Raw genomic sequence first — 10,021 nt, forward strand, 5'->3', positions numbered from 1 at the left:
GGGATTTGTATTGACCCAGAGCATACCTGTCAAGTTTTGGATTTGAAAATGTGGGAAATTTTCTGGTGCCCACTTCGAGCCGTCCCACCCGCCCAACTAAGCTCCAGTATCCCTTGTATTTTAAAATAGGTGTATAATAAATCTAAATACCCACTTGTCAACCACTTATTAAGTACAATTATGTGATTAGAATCTGGTAGGTCAACCTTTATTAACAGCTGCACAATATGTGCACTCAGAAATCCCTTTATATGCTGTTCTGAGAAGTAAATGCAGTGACTCCTAAAACTAGTATTTTGATACATAATAAGCTATTATTTATATATATTGATATATTAAATATTCTAGTTCTCTATATCACTAAAATAGAAAACTCGATACATCTTGAATCTCGATATATCGCCCAGCCCTAATTCCTAAATTATAAAACAGCCTAAATAAAAACATAAATGTGTATATGAAGCACATGTGTTTATTTAATATACTTACAGTTCATATACAAGTCAACATGTTGTATATTTACTGTTAATTTCACATTGCTTGTCTTTATGTAAGACATTAACATTTTATTTTCATTACATATTTTCTTTTAGTTTCTCATGCTCACTCATGTGGTTCTCTGGTATTCACTAATGACTTATTAGACACATTTATTACAGACTTTACATTCTTTAACACTTTTTGAAAGCAGTGTATAATTGTGGTGCTTGTGATTGGCTGATTTTTCATGGTGACTTACGTGGTTCCTTCCGCTGTGGTAGACACTAAAATCTCAGTTATTAATCTAACAGAACGTGTAACTGTGTCCCATCCTACTGCTCTTTAGGAAGATAAACTCTCTGTCACATTTCATAACATATTTACACAAGTTCTTTGTTTTTTTCAGCGGAACGTCTTCCTTCATATCTCTTTTCTGAGTTGTTTCCGGGTTTGTTGCTGCTGTCGTCACTAATCTCGCGAGAACTGCCACCAAGCCAGGCCATTTCAGGTGGCAGTTCTCGCGAGGCTAGTGACGGCGTTCAGTTTAGTAAGGCATCTTTTCATTATTATTACATTAAAATATGGGATATTTACGGGAAAAGCAGGCTGCTTTCAGAAAAAATGCCAGACTTGGTGATACCAGGAACCACATGGAATGGCCTTAACATAAATGAAATGATTAGTTGGGCTCACATTTGAAACTTGGCTCATCACTGAAATAAGCAGGAGGACCTCAGTTTATCGTGTTGAACAAAGCTCGACTTGATGTAAACTGAGTTTTCTGTATGAGTTGTAAGTACCATGTCATTTGGACCACAAATTTAGGTTGCTGCCAAATTGGACCTCAGCTTTGAAACACTGCGTCTTTGAGCTTGAGTGGGTGTGTTGTGTTGTAAATTGACCATGCTCATGTAGTTGTGGTTAGCTCCAGCTTAGGAACAACCGCACAAACAGAACAACTGTACTCATTTTCATTTTATGAGTGAGCCTAAATCAAGTCAGCTGTTTAATTTCTATTGCTCTCTGAGCAGGATTTTTTCTTTTGCCTTATTATACTCACTATACTGTTCTCAAGATGCTAGACTCTGATCTACTAGTGGAAAAGGACATAAGTTTGCTTTAACAACCCTAAGGCTCTGCCACATTTAAATTATTGGCACCTTGAAAAAGGAGGTTAGAGGTCCTTGACTTTGTTAACATGTTTTTACATATCCGCCTGTTTGATGCAGTTTGATGTTCTCTGTGCACTACTAGACCACAAACCAAGCTTGTCTTTGGTAAAGAAATGTCCCCCTTCACACAAATTCTTTGATAGTATTCATGTTGAATGGCGGCTATATAGATTTAGCTAGATTATGTACAGGTAGTTGATAATATTAATACATTTTATTTAAAAGCACTTTCTCAACCCTCAATCACAATTTACAGAATGATAAAAAAAACAAAGCCTCAGTGATTATCAGTGATTCCTGTTCTCACATTTGGTTGGTCCAAATGTAGAAGTAAAGGGAGGACTGAATGATCGAAAAACATTACATCTTTCATCCATTATTCCATCCATCCTGTCTAGAGTCATTCATTGCTTTCCTCAGACAGGGCGTAAGACAGTAGACACAAAGGACAAGTCACCCCACAAAGTCATGGTTAACACACTGTCAAGTCAATGACGGAAAGGCACATTGACTAATCTAGCTTAGTTCTATTTCATAATATTTCGTGAGACGTCTCAATATGGGATGCACTCTCATCTGCAGCCCTCAAAAGCATTTTTATCAATCTGCCAATCCTGATTGGCTGGTGAAACGTGTCCGTCTGCCAGGGACACTCCCACCTCCTATAAAAAGAGTAGGTGGAATCACACATCATTCAAACACCTAATCTCACTCTCAAGGCTGTCTCGCGTCTGCTACCAGCTCAAAGACTGATCTTTTTTAGCCTCCGTCAATGGACGCTGATAGGACTGGACGCATTTGCTTTTTTGTAGACCACACCAGGTCAAAAGAAGCCAGCGCTTACCTTGCTTCCACTTGATTGGTGCTGTCCCGGTTTGACGCCACACCACGGTCTTGAAGCTCCGGGCATTAGCACACCAGCTGACGGCTCGGCTTTCAACGCTGCCACCGACGTCCCTGACGGTCCGGCGCGCGATGGCTCACCTCACCTTGCGGACGCTCACACACCAGTGGAACGCCCAGGTCCACACTCAACACCACACCACGGTCCCGAGCTTCCAGACGTAAGCTCACCACCTCTCGTCTTCAGCCCAGCGCTGCCCTCGACGCTTCCCGTGCTCGGTGCACGTTGGGCCTCCTCACGTTTACACACCAGTGGACGGCCTGTCTCCACACTCAACGCCACTCCACGGTATTCGAGCTCCCGGGCACACCAGCTGGCTGCTTGGACCGAAAGCTGTCCCCAATGTCCTTCGACTCTTCGGTGCAAGTTGGCGCATGTCCCAACTAGCACATCTGCTAGCCGCCATGTGGTAGCATCAAGCTATCCACCTGTTCTCCCTGCCTGCCTCAACCAAGAAATGGAGGTAAAGACCCCTCTCACCGACAAGCTTGGAGGCTCTGAGACACGCCTTTGCCAATGTGGCAATAAAATCTCCACCAAAGACACACACCAGCATGTCAGGCTGGCTGTCAACGGCCCCTTGCTCATGTCGATACTGTGCGGCATTCACTACCAAGAGCCTCCACAGGAGGATAGTGCGTCAAGCCTGTCTGAGCAGGACCCCTTCCTTCCTCTTCACGGCGCTCCCTTCACGGCGAGCCGTGAAGCTGGGAAGTCTCCCCCCTTCTTTTCATGCCCACAAGCACGCACACACACATGTTTTATAAGAGATAATAAAGTGTGTCCCACTGTCGCACCCAGGCCGAAGGCGCAGCAAATGAAAGCAAACTCTGCCACATAAGCAGCACGGTGACTGCTCACACTGTTTCCCCGTGGTGGGAGGATTGCCTTCCTTGGGTTGGGAGCAGCAGGGCCCCCTTTGTCATGCTGTCTCCCCCCGGTCAAACAAACGATGCTCGCCCCGGAGGTAATGACACTGTTCCACCAAAGGAGGGCGCCACCCTGTTTTTCCTGGTGCAAGGGATGCCTATGGGCACCGTCACATCCAGGAAAGTGGTAAACACGGACGCCTCCACATGAGGGATATCCAGCTGTGGGTGGCCATACATGTGCAGAGTCCTGTGCGTCATGGCGCACGGAGTGTTTTGGACACCAGAGTTTGGCACAGCTCTGCACCAATGGCGGGCCTCGGGTTTCCTGACGTATGGTGTACCCATGGGCACCATTACGTGTAGGGAGGTGGTCTCCACAGATGCCAGCCTGATGGGCTGGGGTGTGGTTCAAGAGGGCCGCTGGAATGCGGACCTCCAGCGGCCATAAATTATTCTGAGCTCTCAACGATGTTCTTCTTGCTGATGCGCTTCCTTGAGTCTTTCATGGGACATCATGTCCTGATGAGGACAGACAATAACATGACCGTAGCATACGTCAACCGCCAGGGCGGGTTGCGCTTCCATTGGTTGCATATCCTATCATGCAAACTGATCCTCTAGCACTGTGGTCGTCTCCTCTCACTGAGGGCGACGCACGTCCTGGGGGCCCTGAACATGGGTGCGGACCTGTTGTCCTGGGGCAAGCTGGTACACATGCAATGGATGTTACACTCGAAGGTGATGCAACAGTTGTTGGCCCGTTACAGACGGGCCGAGGTGGATCTGTTTGCCATGGGGGGAAAACTTGCAGTGCACAATAATTTTCTCCCTGCGCAGCACAGATGCTCCCCTCGGCGTAGGTGCACTAGTGCACAGTTAGCCGTGTGTTTTCTTTTACGCATTCCCCCTGTTGTCCCAGATACCCCCACTCTGTCCAGGGTGAAGGAGCACCAGACTACCCTTCTTGCTTTGGCGAGTGAGAAGAGATGCTTATTTTGAATGATGTGTGCCCGTCCGCCTCTTCCTCTTATAGGAGGTGGGAGTGTCCCTGGCGGACGTACACGTTTCACCAGCCAATCAGGATTGGCAGATTGAGAAAAATGCTCCTGAGGGCTGCAGATGGGAGTGCATCCCATCTGCACCTCATCCTCAACTAGGGATGAGGTGAATTTGAAGCACTTTCTTCTAGCAAAGAGAGTATTGCTAAAAAATGTATTTTAACATAAGTAGTAATCTTCAATTTAACCACAATGTTGAAAATATGAAATTGTGTACCAATTAAAAGCTTATGGTCACTAAAAACGATTTTGAGTGTTGATGGTTAAACAGTCAGTAGCTACACGTACCCCATGGTGAAGTGATATCCAAGAAGCTCAGAGGTTTCAGGTTAAGTACTGCATCACTGAACCTTATGTGATAATAAAGTGGAGACGAAAAAAGTTGTGTGGACTTGACAGATTTTTATCTTTTTTGAACATATTTTATGGGCCTACTGGTATGACCTTTGCTTTGACAAAGAGCTTTTGAGGGGATTGTGTTTTTCTTTCCTTGTTGCTAAAACAAAACAACAAGTTGTCTGTTCAGTTAGAACACTTGAGCTTGTACGTTTGGTCCTACAGTTTCCACAGAGGCTTTGGACTTTTATTTATTTATAATCCTTACTGTCAAAGTATTACATAACTCTATAAAATTATTACCCGCCATTATTTTTATTTATTATCTTTTTGGGGGTTTCCTCATCTCCAACAATGATGTCATATTGCTACAGTATATCTGTGGAAGTCTTCTTTTGTGAAATACTAAAACCATTTCTCAGTGCAATAATGTACAGGTAATGTAGCTTCTTAATCTTATTATTATAATTCAAAACTAGTTTTCTGATTTTTGTTGGTAGTCCGAGTAGTGGTTGTTCGGCTCCTAAATTTAATTATGAATAGTGTGTACCCTATATACTGCACTCAGAAATGTGTTGGTTTTTTTTAGCCTGTGTGTGTACAGTATGTGTGTTGGAGGGTGTGTTTTAAAGGGCAAATAGCTGCTACAAGGATCAAAGGCCCAGAGCTGTCTGGGGTTTACAGTAGCATAGGAAGTACAGTGGCCGTGAGGCAGGGCATACTACACCTGCGTGAGTGAACCTCTTTAAATCTCAATGACAGAATGCCTTCACTCACATCTGTTTGCCTTCCTACTTTTTGTCTCAGTTGTCTGCTGTCATGACAAATGGAAGTCTCTCCTTGAATATCATATAACTCCTTTTTATTTCCTTTTTTATTCCATTGTAAAATTGTATGATGAATGCTTGGCAAAAAAATATGCAAGGGTTTAGATGATTGCTGTCTAACACGCAAATGTGCAGACTTACCATGATCTTAAGTCCCACTCTAACTCAAAAGTAGGCTAACTAGCAGCTCCAGTTTCAAAGCCAAGATTTGTATTTGGCTACATGATCCTGAGAAGCGACATTCCATGATCTGCTGTTTTATTTTTCATACCTTACTAATCTCAAGCCAATCTTCTCAATGTGAAATAACTTTTGTTTAGAGATAATCAAAGTGAAGTTTCACAAGTTGTTTATTTAGAGTATTTGACTTGTTTATGTTGTGTTGTTTTTGTTGAACATGGTGGTCTGTCCACAAACTGTGTACCTGCATTTATGGCCAAATACCGAGTGACAACAAACAAGAGGTTTACGGGCAGTAAGCAAAGCATGTGGCAAAGAATTGGGAGGGACTACCTATTCAGTATCTGTAGAAAGACTTCCCAACACCGAGCCAAAGCTGACTCACTAATCATGACAACTGATCAGCTGTGTATTAGCAAGCAAGCCTGTCTGAAGAAGGTTCTTTTAAGGACCAAAACATGTTACCGGCTTGTTTTTTTATGGATAAACAGGGATATGAGGGCGGGTGGACGGTGGTCTCCTACCGTCGGGACCGTGACAAACATTGCTGCGGCCCCATCAAGCCGCCACCGCATTCCTCAGACCACTTCTATGACAGCCGCGAGCGGCGCACCTATGTGTCCGTCACAGACCGGAGAGCCAGGCTTTCAGCCACAATTTTTTGTGGGTGAAAGTGCCGTGGCACTGCTCCATGAGGCACCAAGCACCGCACACACAGGTTTCCTGTTTTTAGCCATCTCATCATTGGAAGTGCTACCGTAGAATTTAATGTGTTGCCAACTTTTGTAGCAGTTGCATTAGTTGAATCCCCTTTGCTGGAGGGGTAAAAAATAAGGTTAATTCTGCAAGCTGTAGTTAACTAAAATATTCAAATGTAATTATTACAAATTTAATAGAATTTGATGATGAATACAAATTCCATTGTCTGTGAAATTTACATTTAATTTGAATAATCTTCCATTAAAATTGCCTTTCTGCTGTTGTTGGCTAAACTGAGAACATAATTGAGTTTTATCAATGTGTAAGACACTAAGAGTAAAGGTAAGACCATGAATGTATTGTGTATACATTGTGGAATATTTCATTTGTTTTATTTTTATTTTTCAGTTTCCCCCTTGACGGATTACCTCTTTATTGTGGTCAGGGGGTTCGTGTGCCACAGTGACCTTAAGAGCTATACCAGCAGAAGCTTAGTCTTCAGGTGGGACACCTAAGTTGGACAGGTCTGAAGGTAGAGGCCTGACTAAGTGCAATCCACTTCTCTAGGTTGGGGTTGGACACATAACTAACAACCCAATCCAATGAAAAAAACACTGTTACTATAAGCACAGGGTAAACAAAGTGCTGAAGCATGATGTGTACATCAGAATCAGAATCAGAATCAACTTTATTGGCCAGGGGTGTATGAATACACACGAGGAATTTCTTTTGGTGACCTGTGCTCTTTCAGGTAGTATAACATTAAATAATAACAATCAACTAGAATAAAGAAAAAGAAATAAAATAAAGAAAAATAAAAAGAAAAAAGAAGTATAAACATAAATATAAGAGTAGTTAGACTAATATGTGCAAACTAAATAAAAATAACAAGATAATAATAATAGTAATAATAATAATAATAATAATAATAATAATAATGAATAAAATAAGAATACAATAATAATAATAATAAGATAATAGTGCAGTAGTGCATTGATGAGTAGTGCAAATAGGTGAACATTTAAATGAAAAAATTATGTCCATGAACATTCACAGTGACAAGGTTGTTCCAGGGTTGATATGCTTAGTTCCAGGTTATATCACAGTAACAGAAACAGGTCCGACACTCTTTGACTTATGGACATATGATGCCCCTTAACATTTCTGACTGCCCCCTCATATATGCCAGCCTACAGCCGGCCCTGATTTGACTCCTGGGGTTGACTTGAGCTTACTCTGTGTGGAGTTTGCATCTCACCCATGGCGTGTTCTGCCTGATAGGCATCAGTAGACTTAAACATTGCATTGTGGATACAGAAGATGAATGAACATCACTCTTTGTGCCTCAGGAAGCTTTCTATCAGTATACACTGTGTTGGTGCACTTTGCACAGAATAATTTGGGCTTTATCTTTGTGCTTCAAACCACTGCAATCAATATTGTGACTTGCAATGAAGGACCAAAAAAATGTGCCTGACCACACCGCGTTTCTCGGCTATCACTCACAGAGGTAGTGGAAAAATAAGAAGCAACATGACATGTTTGCATGACAGAAAGCTGGACTGCAAGCAATCAAATAACACCTATCATGCTCTATGCCAGTTTTGCACTGTCAACATGGGTTCTAGGGATTTTCCGTTACAGTAACTTAAAAACTTCTGGGATCTCCTGTAGTACAATTAGTTGTTTCCAGTTCCTTCCATGCCAGACGGAAATGTTGCAATTTGATTTATTCCTCTCTTGTATCTCAAGAACCTCATTGAGTGCAAGCAATGAGGCGAGAGCCACAATTTATGATAGTTTCCACCATTACTGCAAGGACATCTGCCTACACACAGTGTCGACTCTCGGCACTCTAAAAGCATTCCTGGAGAGAGAAGTGTCTTTGCATTTCTCTCTGTCTCTGTTTGTATGCTCACTTTACTCTGTCTTCCAGTGACATGACAGTGCATTTATGTTCGTAGAATGGCTCATCTCTAAGGTCAGGCTATTCTTAGCAATGTTTGATTTTAGCTTTTGCTTTTTAGATTCCATAATAATTGGGGATCTCTTGGGATGGAGCCTCACAACATTAGGACTATCTAAAAATAATTACAGTGCACACACACACAGACACACACAGGTCTTGTAAGTCAAAATTGTTGTAAGACAACTTTTTCATATACAGTGAATGTTTTTTATGTAATTTCCAATTTTTCTGCTGATAACAAATGTAGTGTTGTTGGTTGATTGTCGTCCAACTCTTGACATTTTAGTGAAAGTATTTCAGTTTGGGGTATTTTGTTGTAAAAATGTAAGAGTGGCTGTAGCTGGGTTGTAGCTGTAGCTGTAGCTGGGTTGAAACCCAGCTACAGTCAAATTTTGCTATTAGCTAAGAATGGTGATTTGTGATGTTTTGGTGGCTTATGTCACTATTAGCCCCTCCCCTCCTATTGAAAAACTAGCACCTGTGGACTGCAACATGTGGTGAGTAGGTTGGATTGAGAGAATTGTGAATAGAGAGGTATAGTGAGTATTGAGTGGCTAGTTATCATAGCATAGATTGTTCTTCTGAGGGTTTTTTTTGTATAGACTGGGTGTCTTAACTGCTCCAGGAGCCCTGCCCCTCATCAAGGCATTTTTGGTATGGAATAAGCAAAGGGATCCCTATCTTTTGTGTGCAGCAGCAGCACATTTTGGTCTCCGTCACACAGTACTGTTTGAGCAGCAAAAGCAAAACATAAGAATGTCAAAAGATGTGCCAGCATTTCTGCTCAGTCTTTAATTTAAAACAGTTTTGCTGTGTTACATGGTGCTGCTGTTAAAACAAGTGTCTTGAAAGATTGATGATAAGATCAAATTAAATGCATTGTTTACTTTGTGCTGGAGCATGCACATTGTTTGTTTGATAAGAATGACAAGTTCTGCTTTTAATGAAATGCATGCTTTACATGTTTATATTTGCATGCATTCAATTCCTAAATCATGTTCTTAGACAGCCAATGTTTTTCTCTCTGCCTAATGTTATGACTGCAATTATTCAGAGGTGCTAATTAGTGCTGCAGCTGTCGAATATTTTTGTATTGGAGTATTCTGTCAATTTTTTCATCGATTAATCGAGTAATCAGATAAGTTACACTTTTGTGTTTGTAAACAACTGTATCAATAGCGTGTTACGGAATATGACCTCTTAAAATGAGCAAGCAATTGTCAGTTATTCCTCAAAATTTTATTCAGAATTATTTTTCAAAACTTCAACTTAACAGTAAACAAATACCAGGGAAAAAAATATATACTACCTATTTCCTTAGGTTTATCATTATAAAAAATAAATAAAACAGATGTAGCCACGTCTCTAAAACCATCTAGTAAGACCTGCAGCTTCATCCATGGTGCATGAGGAACCTGTCTGGACAAAGCTGTCCATGCGCCGCTGTACTGTGGGGGACATTTTTGTGCATTTCTGTTATCATTTTGTGTACTTTTTGTATAAATATTGTTTTGTTTTTTTGTT

This window comes from Gouania willdenowi, chromosome 3, assembly GCF_900634775.1.
Source record: "Gouania willdenowi chromosome 3, fGouWil2.1, whole genome shotgun sequence".
Taxonomy (NCBI): domain Eukaryota; kingdom Metazoa; phylum Chordata; class Actinopteri; order Blenniiformes; family Gobiesocidae; genus Gouania; species Gouania willdenowi.